Source organism: Artemia sp. Qi Xiang Cuo, chromosome 1 (genome assembly GCF_049724085.1).
Source record: "Artemia sp. Qi Xiang Cuo chromosome 1, ASM4972408v1, whole genome shotgun sequence".
NCBI classification, from domain to species: Eukaryota; Metazoa; Arthropoda; class Branchiopoda; order Anostraca; family Artemiidae; genus Artemia; species Artemia sp. Qi Xiang Cuo.
Genome location: NC_142794.1, coordinates 54818584 through 54836396, shown reverse-complemented (window position 1 = coordinate 54836396; position 17813 = coordinate 54818584). Strand labels below are relative to the sequence as shown.

The 17813-nt window shown below is 33.7% G+C and overlaps 1 protein-coding gene and 1 pseudogene across 5 annotated transcripts in view; one reads left to right on the top strand and one right to left on the bottom strand.

Annotated features, from left to right (window-relative positions):
• LOC148956492 (voltage-gated inwardly rectifying potassium channel KCNH6-like) overlaps nucleotides 1-17813 on the top strand; it is a 235620-nt gene that overhangs the window by 185476 nt on the left and 32331 nt on the right. The window lies entirely within an intron of this gene.
• On the bottom strand, nucleotides 331-16619 carry LOC148956493 (uncharacterized; annotated as a pseudogene).

Genomic DNA, 17813 nt, shown 5'->3' with positions numbered 1-17813 from the left:
CTTTTTTTATCATATAGTTTTGAAAGTGGTACCAGAGAAGAGGGGATATTTGACATCTAAATAACAGAACCAAATAACAGATCTAGGCTTTAAAACAATATTATAAGAATCGAATATGAACTTATATGTTTGAGCTTTGTAAGGATTCAAAGTCTCCTGGAGACTTTCATTTTAATCAGATCAATATGATACTTGAAGGAAAGATTTTTGTCAAGCAAGATACCTATGAATTAAACGTAACGATCCTTAGGTCTACTTGGAGAACATCGTGATAAGTGTACTTCATTTAAGTCAAGGCAAGCCTTTGAGTCTGGAAAAAATGAGACAAAATTACTTCCCGACATTTAAGGTAATATAATTTACATCAAACCATTGGATAACTCTTTCGAAAAGGACATATATCTTTGAACGAAGATCAGACTCAGTTCTACCAGCTGTGCTAAGAGTACTGTCATCAGCAAAAGCAATAATTACATACGGTAAGGACGAGCTCCTGTCACAATTAGTGACGGATGCTCGTTGATAAACATCACAGAAAATGGTAGGTTTTAAATTTTGAACCGCATTAATAAGGTCATTGACGTAGATTAGAAAGAGTATCGGCCCAATAACAGATCCTTGTGGGAACGCCAAACTCTATTCCCGAAGGGTTAGAAAAGTGCGGATAAACCGAGATGACTCGACCAGATAAACATGATAGAAACCAAGAATAAGCATTCCCTCTTATACCAATATGGGACAGTTTCCAAAGAAGAATCTTGTGTGTTAATGAGTCGAATACTTTTCGTACATCGATAAAAATAGCAGCAGGTGTCAGACCAGAGCCAAGAACTGAATGTAAATATTTCAAAAGAATTACACAAACATGCTCAGTTGAGTGCTTCGTCCTAAAACCAAACTGAAAATTATAAGAAAAGCGTTTAGAATTAAGAAAATCAAGAAGTCAAGAAAGCATAGCTTTTTCAAATATTTTACTAAAAACTGATAAAAGGGATATGGGACGATAATTTGAAGGATCATTTCTTGATCCACCTTTAAAAAGAATAATAACGCGAGCATGCTTTAAAGCACTTGGGAAAACACCATTTTCAAAGGAAAGATTGATAAGTCTCGCGAGGGCAGAAATGATGACAGGAAGAATGAACTTTACAACCTTAGTCGGAAAACGGTCTGAGCAAGAAGATGAAAAACCCTTCATACCAATGATAATTCCGGCTACTTCAGCTTCGGAGGCAGACTCCACTGCTAATGATACAGGACAAGGTGGTCCAAGTTACAACCTAAAGTCAAGTACAGAAAAAGAAGGACTTACAGAAGAGGCTGTAGTTTTGCCGATATTAGCAAAATAGGAAGTAAACGCATCTTGAACTTTTAGCTCATCCTCTACATTTTCGCCTTCCATCACAATACTTGAAGGGGCAGAAGGAGGCAGAGAAGATGCCCTGATAACAGAATTGATTACTTGCCATGTCTTCCTAATGTCTTTACCACACGCAGAGAATTTTCTGTAATAAAATAACGATTTGGCCTTTCGGCCAAATTGTTCGTTTCTACTTTTTAAGTTTAATAAAATAACGATTTGGCCTTTCGGCCAAATTGTTCGTTTTTACTTTTAAGTTTGTATTTATTTTCATTTTACTTCTTTATATTTAAGTTTGAGGGTAAGGGGATACAAATTTAATTTAAATAATAATCCCTGACCTGCAAATACTTTAGCTAGAAATTACTAACGTAATTATATATGCATTGGTGGTGTAACAGCTCATCATGAATACAACACATACGGGTGTTGAGGAGAGGGCAACCTCCTTCATATACGATATAATTTATGTTCATTTTAAGTTTTAATGTTGCTCCTTACTTTCAGCTGAAAAAAACTTGTTTTTTTAATTTAATTTTTGATCGTTTTTTAAATAATGCCAGGAAATCTGGCCCCACCGCCGTGGAGAAACCCCCTTTCCACGGATATATCGTCTAGACTATTCAATCCCGGTGAAAATTTACCCAGGGCAATTACTCTTTACAACTCTGCGCGTAAAGTTGAGACGGAAAAGAGAAAGCAAGACATATAAAAAGAATTTTGTTTAAGAATTCTGGAGAATTCTCCAGTGTATAATTTCCCCGACAAGTTCACTCCCTCGAAACCCCCCTCCCCATGGAAAATTCCTCTGTGGGGAAACCCCAGAAGAGAATTTGTCCCTCCCCCCACCCAAAAATGTATGCATACATCCCAATAATGATTACTATGCGTAAACAATGGGCAAGTTTTTATAACTTAAAGACCTCCCCCCGGGGATGTATGGGAGGGGGGAATGTTATACCCAAAGGCATAGTTATTGAGCTTTTCCACTATGATAAACAAAATGGCTATCTCGAAATTTTGATCTGACGATTTTGGGAAATAAGGGGCGATGGAGGGGGCCTAGTTGCCCTCCAATATTTTTGATCGCTTTAAAATGGCACTAGAACTTTTAATTTTCGTTAGAATATGCCCCTCCCGATATTCTAGGACCACTGGGTCGATACGATTACCCCTGAGGGAAAAAAAAGAAAAAAAGACAAAGAAATAAACATGCATCCTTAATCTTTCTTCTGGCAAAAAATACAAAATTCCCCATTTTTGCAGATAGGAGTTTGGAACCTCTTTAGTAAGGTTATCTGATAAGCTGAATCTTATGGTGGGATTTTCGTTAAAATCACTTGAATTTTAGGGGATGTTTCCCCTTTTTTTCGAAAATCAGGAAAATTTCCTTTGGTTCGTAACCTTTGATGAGTAAGACTAAACTTAATGAAAGTTATATATTTGAAGTCAGCATAAAAAGCCAATTTTTTTTCATATATATATTGGTATCAAAGTTCCGTTTTTTAGAGCTTCGGCTACTATTGAGCCGGGTCGCTCCTTATTTACAATTTATTAAAAAAAAATTTTTCCAAAAAATAAGTTTTTCAGAGAAAAAGTAAAGAACTCCCTTAAAAAAAAAATTAAAGAAAATAAAATCAAATAATCTACTTAGCATGAAACTACCACAAATCAGCATCAATAAATAAATGACACCAAAAACAAGCAGAAATTACAATTATTAACTGAGTCAAACTCAAAACGAACAGAAACTAACATTATTTGGGCGCAAAACCCCTATGCTTTCCCAAGGCCAGAGCATAATTTGCAGTTTACTGAAAAAATATAAATGTTCTAACTTTTATAATTTTTATAATTCAAATAATATTAAAATTTTGATTACTAAATATCTGTATATGTATATTAGACTGACAACGTACATTCATTTGCATTTTTTCAGTAAACCGCAAATTTTGTTCTGGCCTTGGGAAGGCATAGACTTACAACCCTTGTACTGACGGCTCTGATGGGGTTATCATCCTAAAAGACCTAATTTCCAGAACTTTCAACTACGTTGAAAAAAATGGATGTCTAAAAATTTTGATTTGATGTATTTGGGAAAATGGAGGGCTTGACAAGGGTATTAGTGATTCTGCAACCACTTTCAACTATTAAAAAAGGCACTAGCCCTTTCAATTTCCAATTGAATGAGCCTGAGTTTTGCTTGTTGAAAAGAAAGACAGTTTTTTTTAAATGTTTTTCACAAAACAACTATAAATTCAATTATTTTCTTCGTTGTAGAAAGTAAAACCATAAGAGTATTGGCCCGCGTATTTGTAACATCATTCATATGACAAATTTTATTTTCCAAAAATTAACTAAGTCATTAAACGAACTTGCCGAAGTTTTAACTATCTAGATTGTTTTTCCACACCGGGAAAAGAGCAAGTATTTTATTAAAAAATGAAACAATGTTATTAAACGAACAATATCATCGAGCAAAGCTCGGTTCCCTGGTATACAAATTATTATTATAGCTTTTCTTCCACAACGCATAGCATTTAATAGGGAGCAATTAAGAACCCGAAACTCACCTCACAGCTATCGAACGAGAATATTTTCCAGTAAAATTTTGGAATGAACTGATTTTTGAGCAAACGAATTGTATTTTTAAATTCCTCCTACTAATGCTCATGGCTTTCAACCTTCAAGGAGTTCTCTGGTTTCTGTATGCAGACGATTTATAAAAATGCTAAGGTGGTAGGGAGGAGGAGACGAATTTTACCGGAGTTGAGACCTAATCTAGATTTTTTTTTTCACACAGAAAACTGGAAGTATATCAATTTCTGGAAAAAAAGCCGCCAGGCCACGGCACTTGGCACGCGGCAGGCTACTATATATAGATTCTTACTGTCACTTGTCTTCTAAACGCAGACAATTTGAGCCTTTTCTTGATTTCATGACGTCCAAATGGACCTTAAATTAGAAGTATTGCCATTGTAGCATTACATTTTTTTTTATTGGACCTTTAACTTTTGCCTCGGCTTGTCTTTTGTCATTATGAAAGACATATCGCCGAACCTTTGTTTCTTTTAATTGTTAAGGTGGTGGGGCAAAAACTTCTTTCTTCCAACGATTTATCTAGTCCAAATTTTTGATTTTCAAAGGTATGGAAGGCATTAACAACCACCTTTGTTTCTTTTGATTGTTCAGGCGGTGGGACAAAAACTTCTTCTTTTGCCTGGCTTGTATTTTATCATTATAAAAAAGCATATCACCGAACCTTTATTTCTTTTAATTGTTCAGGTGGTGGGACAAACATTTCTTTTCTTCCAACGATTTATCTAGTCCATATTTTTGATTTTCAAAGGTATGGTAGGCATTGATGACCTTATCCATTTCAAAATCCAAAACCTAATAATCATCGCAATCATTTTCAATTGGTTTGGTTCGTTTTACATCGGCTTATCTTTCGTCATTATGAAAAACATATCGCCTAACCTTTGGTTTTTTTTAAACAAAGGTACGGTAGGCATTGATGACTTTATCCATGTCAAAATCCCAAAATCAATCATCATCGCTATCGTTTTCAATTTTGACACGGTTTGATTCTTGCTGTCTAGGTTGATTATCATTGATCTGCTCACATGTTCGGTGTCACGTGTCATCAAACCGCGTATGTCTTTGCTCTTCATTTACATTTTTGACTTGCTCACACGCTAGGTGTCGCATGTCTTCTAACCGAGCGTCTTTGCTCTTCATTTTTATTTTTGACACGACGCCGCTTTTCTTAACCGCATGTGTCCTTGCTCTTCATTTTCATTTTTAATACTCTCTAATTGTCGTTTTCGCATATCTTCTAACCGCCCGTGTCTTTGCTCTTCATTTTTGACACGTTTTTGGATTTTGATTACTTCAGACGATTTAGCAATGGCCTTTGCTTTAGCTGTCCGTATTGGTGTTGTCGCAATTGATGGTCCAGATTGTCAAATTTCACATATTATCACGTTTGATAGTTCAGGTGTTGGTTCCAAAGAATCATCATTTATAGTAACTGCAACTGTAAATTTTCATTTTTTAGTATTCCAACAGTCATTATATCATAGGCAGCGCAATAGCACTACCTAAGTAAATAACGATGTTGGCATAATATATTATTTATTTGTTTCTTTCTTTCTTTGTTTAGACCAGGGCCTTTCGTATCGAAGGAGTTGTCATAGAAACTTCGAAAAGGGCTCATTCAATTAGAAATTGAAAGGGCTTGTGCCCTTTTTAATAGTCAAAAGTGATTGGAGGTCAAGTAACCCCCCTCTCACGCCCATCATTTCCCCAAACACATCCAATCGAAATTTTAGATAGCCACTTGGTTCAACGTAGTTTAAAGTTTATGAAATTAGGTTTTTGAGGATCCCCCCAACCCCCAGGACAAGGGTTGTAAGCTATGGCCTGGGGGCATATAATGTTTTTATAGAAAGCGTTGTCGTCGAAACTTCAAAAAGGGCTCGTTTGATTGGAAATTGAAAAGGATGCTATTTTTATTTGTCAGAAGTGATTGGAGGGCCACTAACCCCCCTCTCACTTCCAACATTTCCCCAAACACATCCAATCAAAATTTTGAGATAGTCATTTTGTTCAACGTAGTTGAAAGTTCTGGAAATTATGTCTTTGAGGATGACAAACCCTCCACGCCCCTCAGGGTAAGGGTTGTAAGCTATGCCCTGGGGGCATGTAAGGTTTTTATAGATAATGTTGTCGTACAAATCAAAAAGAGCTCATTCAATTTGAAATTGAAAGGGCTAGTGCCCTTTTTAATAGTCAAAAGTGATTCGAGGGCAACTAACGTCCCTCTTACGCCCCCCATTTCCCCAAGAATGTCCAATCAAAACTCGGAGATTGCCATTTTTTTCAACGTAGTTGAAGGTTCTGGAAATTCTGTCTTTGAGGATGCCCCCCCCAACAGCCCTCAGGGCAAAGGTTGAAAGTTTTGCCCTGGGGGCATATGAGGTTTTTATAGATAGCGTTGTCGTAGAAAATTCAAAAAGGGCTTATTCAATTGGAAATTGGAAGGGCTACTGCCTTTTTAAAAGTCAAAGGTGATTGGAGGGCAACTAACCCCCCTCTCATGACCACCATTCTTCCAAAAACATCCAATCAAAATTTTGAGATAGTTATTTTGTTCAACGTTGTTGAAAGTTCTAGAAATGAAGTCTTTGAGAATGACAACCCCCCTTTCCATAGCCTTAAGGACTAGGGTTGCAAGTTGTGCCCTGGGGCCATATAAGGTTTTATAGAAAGGGTTGTCGCGAAAAATTCAAAAAGGGATCATTCGATTTGAAATGGAAAGGGCTAGTGCCCTTTTTAATAGTAGAAAGTAGTTGGAGGGCAACTAACACCACTCTCCTGCCTACCATTTTCCCAAACATATCCAATCCAAAACATTGAGATAGCTATTGTTTTCAACGTAGTTGAAAGTTCTGGAAATCAGGTATTTTGAGGATGACAACCCCCCACAGCCCTCAGAGTAAGGGTTATAAGTTTTACCCTGGGGGCATATAAGGTTTACATAGAAAGCGTTGTTGTAGAAACTTCAAAGAGGGCTTATTCGATTGGAAACTGAAAGGGTTAGTGCCCCTTTTAATAGTCGAAAGTGATTGAAGGGCAACTAAACCCCTCTCACTCCCACCATTTCCCCAAATACATCCAATCAAAATTTTGAGATAAACATTTTGTTCAACGTAATTTAAAGTCTGGAAATTAGGTGTTCGGGTATGACAAATCCCCCATAAGCCTCAGGGCTAGGGTTGTAAGTTATGCCCTGGGGTTATCTAAGGTTTTCATAGAAAGTGTTGTCGTAGAAAATTCAAGAGGGGCTCATTTGATTGGGAATTGAAGGGACTAGTGCCCTTTTTAATATTCGAAAGTGATTGGAGGGCAACTAGCCCTTCTCTCACGCCCACCATTCTCCCGAACACGTTCAATCAAAATTTTGATCAAACACTTCCGATCAATATTTTGATATATCCATTTTGTTGAATGTAGTGGAATGGTCTGGAAATTATGTTTTTGAGTATGACAACCCCCTCCCCCCACAGCCCTCAGGGCTAAAATTGTAAGTTATGCCATAGGGGCATATAAGGTTCTTATAGAAACTGTTGTCGTAAATGCTTCAAAAAGGACTTATTCAATTTGAAATTGAGACGGCTATTGCCCTTTTTAATAGTCGAAAGTAATCGGAGGGAGAATCCCTCCCCCCGTCACGCCCCACACATCATTTCCCCAAACACTTACGATCAACATTTTGATATGTCCATTTTGTTCAACGTCGTTGAAGGGTCTGGAAATTATGTCTTTGACGACGACAACCCCCCCCCCTTATCCCTCAAGACAAGGATCGTAAGTTTTGTCCTTGGGGAATATAATATTCTTGTAGAAAGTTTTGTCGTAGAAGCTTCAAAAAGGGCTGATCGTTTGGAAATTGTGAGGACTAGTGCCTTTTTTTTAGTCCAAAGTTATCAGACGGCAAATGCCCCCCCCCCCGCCCTTCATTTCCCCAAACACTTCTAATCAAAATTTGAGAAGCCATTTTGTTCAATGGATTTGAAAGTTCTGTTATGTCCTATGTCTTTGAGGATAACAAATCACCCCTGCCCTTAGGGTAAGGGTTGTAAGTTATGCCCTTTGGGCATATAAGGTGTTTATAGAAAGCATGGTCAGATAAACTTCGGAGGGGGCTCCTTGGTTTTGATAATCAGACGCTCTAGTGCTCTTTTTAAGATTCAAAATGATCGGAGGGCAGCTACAACCCCCCCCCCACAGACACACATACACACACACACGTCGTGTTGTCCCGAAATGCATCTAGTAGAAATTTTGAGATCGCTTTTCTATTCAAAAAAGTCTAAAATCATATAACAAGGCTTTTGGGGTTGAAACAAATCCCAGAGATTAGGGGCAAGGGTTGTAAGTTTTGCTCAGGGGGTGTTTAAGGTTTTTATGGAAGGGATGGTTGTTTAACTTTAGAAGAGGCTCAGCCTTTTTCTCTGAAAAAGCCTACGTCAATTTAAAACGAACATAAATTAATTAGAAAAACTTTTTCCAATAAAAATAAAGTACTTCATTAAACCAAAAATTAACAAAATAGAATCAAATAATCTACCAAGCATACAACTAACACCAACCAGTACCAATAAATAAATGAAACCCAAAACAAACAGAATTTAAAATAGATAACAGAGTCAAACTCAAAATGAGCAGAAATTAATATGAGTAGGGTTCTAAAACCTTTTGCTTTGTAAAAGCCAGAATATAATTTGTACTTTACTGGAAAAAAAGTCTTACTGAAAGCATAGGTATTAGAACCATACTGATATTAATTTCTGCTCGTTTTGAGTTTGACTTTGTTATTTATTTTAATTTCTGTTTGTTTTATGTTTCATTTATTTATTGATACTGATCTGTGGTAATTTTATGCTTCGGAGATTATTTTATTCTATATTTTTCATTTTTTGGTTTAATGGAATTGTATACATTTTTTTTGAAAAAAATATTTTGTTAAAAAGTTTTTTTTAATTAATTATATAAATATTTGTTGTATTTGGAAACTCGACAATTTTATTTATGCTATCCCTGACATCATATAAAAAAAAATGCTTAAATGATGCCATATATGATGTTTTAAGAAATGCTTATATGATGTATTTAACATAGTACATGACGTCATTTGCAAAAAAAATTAAGGCTCTTAAAGATTTTTGTCAGATTTCTGACTTATCTAGATCTTTTTTTTTATGCGAGAATATCTCCAGTTTTCCCGAAAAATATGGAACCATTTTCGAGAACATACATACATGCATACATACAGAATTATTGCTCACACATACATATATATATATATATATATATATATATATATATATATATATATATATATATATATATATATATATATATATATATATAGTGTGTGTGTGTGTGTGTGTGTGTGTGTGTGTGTGTGTGTGTGTGTGTGTGTGTGTGTGTGTGTGTGTGTGTGTGTGTGTGTGTGTGTGTGTGTGTGTGTGTGTGTGTGTGTGTGTGTGTGTGTGTGTGTGTGTGTGTGTGTGTGTGTGTGTGTGTGTGTGTGTGTGTGTGTGTGTGTGTGTGTGTTTGTGTGTATGTGGGTGTTTGCTTGGTTGTTAGTTTGCGGGTGGGTGGGATTTTTTGTTATCTGTGTATGTTGTTTTTTATTTGTGTTTTTGGATAGTGTGTGTGTGTGTGTGTTAGTTTGTGATTGTGAGTTTTTGTGTGTGTGTGTGTGTGTGTGTGAGAGTGTGTATGCGTGAGTGTATGTGTGTTTGTGTGTATGTGTGTGTGTGTGTGTGTGTAGTAAATAGAAAAAAAAAAAAAAAAAAAAAAAAAAAAAAAAAAAAAAAAAACTGTCTTCCTACTTTAGTAACTGAAATAAATGAGCACTTGAACAAGGTCTAGACCCTACTCATCCATCCAGATTCCCCAGGACAAAACAGTATAACCAATCAGACAGTCCGAAAATCAAGTCCAAAAATAGAGCAAAATCAGCATCAATAAGCATACGTCTATGTTCCAAAACCAAGCTATAGCACCTTAAATCTACAAAAACATTATATTCCCAAGGTGATCACCATATATCGGGGCTCGTCAGATGAAAACTCATTGCCTAAATGGGTTTCGGCGCTTAAATTTCATTACCCAGGCAATTGAGCGCGCCATGCCATAATCTGGCATACCCCTATATAGTACCACCAATGGAATAAACATAAACAAAATCCAAAACATCCAAAAAATAAAAATATATACTTCAGAAAAATTTTTATACCTCAGAAAATTTTTTTCCAACATTCTTAACCAACCTTCAAATAACACTGAGAGCCGAACTTAACCGATTTAAATACAAACAAATAAATACCACTAGTCCTCCACCCGGAACAATTTCACTTTCACTCAAATTCTAAGAATTAAATTCCGAATATTCCACCATAATCTTCACCACAGGTGTCGCAATCCAACCCTCAACAACCGGGAAGATAAACCAATTCCGTCAACAAGTTACCGTAAAATATCATTCAAGATATCTTGATAACTTTTATTATAATTATGTAAAAGCTGATTATACTTAAAAAAAAGCTTTTTAAATTGCCAAGCAAGTTTATTGGCGGAAAAACCTCTTATGATTAGCTTCTTCCTAAGTAACATACATCTATTTCTAAAATCGATGTAATTAGTACAAATTCTTGCATATCTAAATAGTTGGAAAAATACGATGAATATGTTATATTTGAATGAATATTACTTTTTGGAAATGGAAAATTAACTATTTCAAAATTAAAATCGTCTGTTTTATTATATATTTTAAAATTTATTGTATTATTAGGTATCACATTAATCTCTAAATCTAGAAAATGGTCATATTTGCCATTTCTATTACTGGATTCCAGCTTTAACTCTGGTGGATATATTTGAATTGCAATCTCTAAAAAATTTGAACAATTTATCACCAGAAGGTCATCTAAATATCTTTTATTATCTGAGAGCAAATACTTTATATTACTTGGATTCTTTTTATCCGTCGTATAATCATATTCTAAATAATTTAGAAATAGGTCCGCTATAACTGGACTGGCATTACCCCCTATAGGAATTCCATTACATTGATAATATAGATTGCCGTTAAATTTTATATAAGTATTAAATAGAACAAATTCTAGTAGATCAAAAATCATATCTAGGCTATAACATCTTGAGCTAGTTGTACTATTAAAATAATTAGTTCATCTTGCCTTCTTATTATACGCATCAATTTTTAAAAAGGGCAAATTAGACAAAAGAAAAGCTTTCTTAATAATCTTTTTTAAATTTATAAATACTAAATTAATGGGTAAATTTGTATATAATGTAGTGAAATCAAACGAGTCCAATCTTTTGGCTGAAACTAAAGCAAGAGAGTCTATTACTTGCTGCGAATTATTAATACTCCAGTATGGATTAAACTTAGAAATTTTTTTAAATCCCGAACAATATGCCTCAAACTTATTTTTAATTTCTCCTAAAATACACGACAAGTTAGTAGCCGCAACTCTGGTCGGGCACCTTTCTGCTCCCGCAATAAAGCGTGGTGTCGAGGGATTTTTTATGAAATTTTGCCGTCCAATATAAAAACGGAAAATTTTTATCATTATAATTAACTTTAATATTAATTTTTTTAAAAAGTATATCCTCTATTCCAATCAATAGACTATTATTAACATCTTGAACCTTTTTATATGTATTTGTTGTACTAAGCTCCTTTGTTAAAACATCACAATAAAGCTTCTGGCAAATTATTGCAAAATTATTATTTGCTTTATTAAAGGGTACAATTACAAAATCCCTCTTTATATTATCAATTGCTTGTTTTATCTTAGAATTGTAAAAAACAACATCATTATAATGCTTATTTGTCCTCTTATATATCTTATTTCTAACCTTATTAATAATTAAATTTTTCCAATTCTGAAAACTATTTTTATTAATTTTCTCTTTTGCAACAATTATCAATAAATATTTTGAGATTATTATTTAACCCTCTAAGCAAATTCGAGGGTTTTAGATGATTTGAAAGACGGAATTTAGCCCCCATTTTCATTATATTCTGCAGTTCAATTTGCTTAATTATTGTTAAATCACCTTTAATAATATGTTCGTAAATTGTATTAACAAACGATAACAATTGGTCACACTTACAAATAAGTTTCCAATTACTATCCGTGTCAAAATTCTTAAGTATTAAATTATAATTAAAAATCATTTGTCCTATCGTTTTTGAAAATTTATATGTTATAATCGGATTATTCTTATACTTCAAATTACTAGGAAAGGCCTGTTTCACATCAGCCTGGATTAAAATCCCAGGTAAATTTATAACCTCTATTTGTTTACTTATAAAATTTGTAGAAGATATAATCTATTTTCCTTATTAACAGTCTTATCTGACTTTTTTTCATTTGAATTACCTTTAGTTCTATCTAGAATACATACTGTATCATAAATCAGTTTAATTTTTGAGTTACATGGTTTTTTATTATTTACATTCCAAAACAATTTTATTAAATTATTTTTTGATAGCTTATTTAAACATTTTATTATGCTAGCCATACCATTAGACTCAAATAGTTTGCACAATTCCTTCAAATAGATTTCTAAATCTATCCACGACGTAAATGCCGGTGTAGTTGGTATATACTGGTTATTGTTGAATATAACTATATTTATGTAGTATTTATCTATATTAAAATATATATATATATAGGTGTAAAGATATATACACACACACACACACACACACACACACACACACACACACACACACACACACACATACACACATATATATATATATATATATATATATATATATATATATATATATATATATATATATATATATATATATATATATATATATATATATATATATATATATATATATATATATATATATATATATATATATATATATATATATATATATATATATATATATATATATATATATATATATATATATATATATATATATATATATATATATATATATATATATATATATATATATATATATATATATATATATATATATATATATATATATATATATATATATATATATATATATATATATATATATATATATATATATATATATATATATATATATATATATTACACCTATTTATTTTTTAATAAGATAAATACTACATAAATATAGTTATATTCAACAATAACCAGTATATACCAACTACACCGGCATTTACGTCGTGGAAAGTCGATAGGACCAATAAACATTTCGACAATAACAATGCCAGATTATATTATTGACGAGCTTAGACAATATTGATGGCAATGACACAGACGAAAAACAAAGTTGACTACAATTGTGTTTAAGACAGGTCACTGAGGTCAGCGGACAACAATGGTAATGATGATTCCAATAATATGATAACAATGACAAAAATGAGACTTTCCAATTCAGGAAAATATCCCTGATAATTATCGAGTCACTTCGAAACTACTTAAATAAAGTTTTATCCGTCTACTTCTCTATCCTCCCTCTGGCTTACCTTCCATTGTTGTTTCGTGTAAGTTTCCATTCAAAAAGTTGTCCCGTCGCAAAGTGTATAAAGAGTTATCCGCCAACCGTAAGCAAGGATTATTTTTGACAATGCTAGGAAATTTTCGGAGCCAGTTTTTCTGAAGTGTTTTTTTTTTTTGGGGGGGGGGGGTCTTGGATTTACATCATCTTAAACTTATACACTTTGACTTTCTTGGATAAATGTTTGCAGGGGAAACACTCACAAGGAAAACAAATGAAAGGTGCAATATCATGGTGAATATTCGCTCGTGTGTATTTGCGGTTTTTGTTAGCGGCTAGTATTTAAAAATAGGATGTTTGGTAATCAATAATTTTCAAATCGAGATATCAACGTATCAAGGTTTTAAAATTTTGAGACTATAGGATGGAATATTTGATGATATTCCTCTTACAACCACAAGAAAACTGTAGGGTAATATCCTTCTTCAGCACTCTAAATGTTAGACAAGCAAGCAAGCTCGTAGATAACCAGATGAGGTGTAAGCTTTCTCACATCTGCGTATTTAAATAGAGATACCGATTTGAAATGATGCTATGACCTTCTCCTTAAAGGGAAAAAATTACAAATTCATTTCAGTAACAGAAAAAATATTGTTTATAGCGGCAAAAAAGGGTCTTTTAGCCGCTTCATCTCTTCGATCTTTGGAAAATTCTCGACTTCTGTACATTCTTTTTAAAAAGAATTAAATGAAAACATTGGCTATGAAAATATCAGTAATATTTTGCATACAGATGTTGTAAGTGAGAAAGTCCTAAGAGTTAATCTAGTCCTGAGTGTGACAGTCCTAAGGGATAATGCAGAATTGCAATTGTCAAGAGGCGAAGAGAGAGTTTCATAGTAAAAGAACTAAGGGAATATCGAAAGAACAGTTTTCGAATAATGATTTTAAATCTGCGTTTATTTTATTCAAATTCTTCAAATACAACTAGTTTTGTGTTCATCAGGTTGGAAACGAAATTCAAACTGAAGACCCTTGAAGACGTAGAATTGGGCTATTTAATTATTTTAATTTTTGTTGTTGTATTTTGTTGTTAAATCCAAACCAGTTCTAAAAGCTTTACTTTTTGCCAAACGAAAAACAAACATTGGTTCTTGCCAATTGAAAAACATCCAGTGTAGATAAACTTCTTTCCAGAGACGTAATTTTACGCTAAAAAGAAATTATACTCTCAATTTTGTCTTCTTTAATCATTTGGAAGAAACAGAACAAATGTTTCCTAAACTTCTCTCTTGAAAAACAGTCGTTTTGATAGTACATCTCTAAAAGCTTTGAAAAAAAATCGAATATTCTTTTTTTTAAACAGAAATTTGTCTAAAAATAACAAAACAAAAACAATGAGTAAAGAATAAATTCTAGCCACTTTAATGTCCGTTTGTTGTCACTGAGCAACAAACGACCTTTAATAGTTGAGAAGAAGTAGAATGCAACAACTGTCATTACTCAGAACGTCCTTAACTGGTCCCTGCGAGACCCATATTATTTTCAGCAATTCAACATATCAAAACAACACAAATTTTACTAAAATAAAGAAAAGTTCTTTTTGGTCGAGTCGGTGTTCTAGTAGTATAAAGACAGTGCCTAGGGTGTCTACCTAGAATCCACAGAAGAATATACAGCTCTTGTCGAAGACAAGAAGCTATTTTGGGTGATAACTTTAAGGCTGATTTCTTTCAAATATATCTCAACCGCATTTCGAATATTAAAATTTGATCATTCCTTTTGCTCTATGGCACGACTGGTGAGGACCCATGCCACAACAACCATAAATTGGTGAAATGCTGTCGAAACGCTTTGGGAACTTATAATAATAATAACATTTAATCACCCACCATCTACAAAATAGATTATAGTGGAGAACTAAAAAAGAAAAAAAAAGAAACCAGCTTCCAAAAAGATAAAGATACGACACTCAAATAAATTTAGGTGACAAACATCCATTTTGAAAACTTTTCCATCCCTATTTCATCTCAAATTAAAGTTGTGTATTTTAGATATCTTAAATTTCTATTAGGTTTTCCGCTTAGTGCTCCTAATACTTCTTTAAAATATATGTATGGAATAAAGGACCCGTTTGATGTAATAAAGATTAAGTGTGAGCCTTCAGTTCAAAAGGTTCGAAATTATCTTGAATATAGAAATTTATCCCGTTTTTTGAAAAAATCTAACCGATGTTAACCGATTGACGTAGATGGTTGTATTAATAGGTATTTCTGGTCGTGTTAATGGTAAGTTGTGTCTTTACATTTTATATTTATTGTATTATTCCTCAAAAAGAAAAATACTTTTATTATCCTGAGGGAAAATAAAAGTATTATTGTTATTATCGTTTATCAATTTCGACTTTTAGCGCTGAATTATTTCGAATGTTAGACTATTGTTTGGATGACTCTGTAAGACCATATTTTTCAAGGCGGGAATTCCTATAACGTTTGGGTATGTACAGTAAAAATTTTGCATATTTATAATAGCACTTTTTGAAGTTTTCAGTGCCTCTCACTGACAGCATTTGGGATGCACCCGCGAGGTAGGTTATTTGTGGCTGGCACACTGAACTATAAATCGAGGCAAGAGATTTCCTAAAGTAGCGTCCACGATTCGGTACTACAGACACAAAAGCACATTCAATGGCGGTAGTTGTTTGCTTAGTAATTGCTTCTCTAGGTTTAATGGTCGTTTCTGCAATCATATCACCAAGATATCTCATCTCCAATACCGTAGGGACAACCTGATTTCCAAGAGTGACAGAATCATCTTGCGGTGCATTAAAGGTCAAAAACTCACACTTGTCAATATTGATAGAAAACCCTATAGATTGAAAGTCACTTAGGAGTCGATTCAGGTTGTCTTGTAAGTTTGCTTTGGATATACTGAGCAGAAGGACGTCATCACCATATTCCAAGTAAAACAGGTCAGTACCATGCAATAGGAGAGAGGGCGAGATACGGTCCAGAATCTTAGAGATGGCATGTCTGAAAATAAGAGGACTAAGAACGCTGCCTTGCCTCACACATCTTCTGATTTTTGTGTGATTTGAAATTGTACCTTTCCATTTGGTCGAAACAGTCGAATTTTCGTACGAAAATTTAGAGTACTCACTACGCTCGAAGTACAGTAGAGCATTGATTGCTTGCATGTGATTGACGCTATCGAACGCTTTAAATATATCAATAGTGTATATATATGGAGGCGACTTATTTCTTTCCGAGTCTATAAGTACGTTAGTCAGAAAGCTACGTACTATTGGAAGCTACGGAGAGCTTAGCTTTGGGGCCATCAATGTAAAATTGGATACCGCATAACCACCACTCAAAAACAAGAATCCCCCCCACCCAAAAAAAGAAAAAAACAAGAGAAAAATTCTCCCACTAAAAAAAATATTTATTAATTGTAGTTTGGAATTTCTACCTAAGCTACATCTAAAACTCTGGCACATAGAGCTTTTGAGCAAGAGTAAACAACGTGTGAAGTATCCAACAAAGCCCCATTACCATTAAACGGTAGGGAATGAGTATATTTTTCACTATCGATCTAGTTGCAGTTGGTAAAATATTCGAAACCATATACCAAAGGGGGAGAGTGGAAAAGATATTATAGGGGGCTTGATGTATGGAAAACAATCTTCGATTAACATGCCAAAAAGGGTTAAAATTCTCTTCGGTTTTTCTTATATTGAAAAATATAGGTCGTTTGCAATAGGCCATCATTAAAGTTGGTTGAATAACGCATCATTCAAAAATAAATAAAACTCTTGTAAAACACTTAAACCCGCAAATTGGTATTATACATTGATAGTAATACCTGAATAGCGTTTTGAACCCGTTCTGTAATCTATTTTTGACAAGTAACAACAATTAAAAAAAAAATAAAGTGGTTTAACTATATAAAAAAGTAACTTAAATTTAACAACTATATAAATTTGTGACTATATAAATTTAATAAATAAATAAAAAAAATTGAAAGTTCCTAAACGTGGAGCAAATCCTGCTGTCATCTGCATTCTTTGGAATTTGTATTCGATATTGTGCATCCGCCTGAAGCTACCGCTAGATAAGGGCGGTAACTGCCACCCAATCCTTGTAGTAGATTTGTTCTATTAAAGAAGGGGGCCCATAGTCTAGCGTCTAGGATGCATCGCCATGTCTTTCCAATAATTGCATTATCGAAGCTCAAGATTTCTGCCTATCCTTTTTGATTATGTCCTCAATCAACCTGTCTTATCAAACTGTCTTTGGTATGCCATGCTGACGATATTTTGAATATTAGCTGAACCCTTAAACGAATCACGGAAAATTTTTAGAAATTCTTCAAGCTTAATACCAGCAAATTG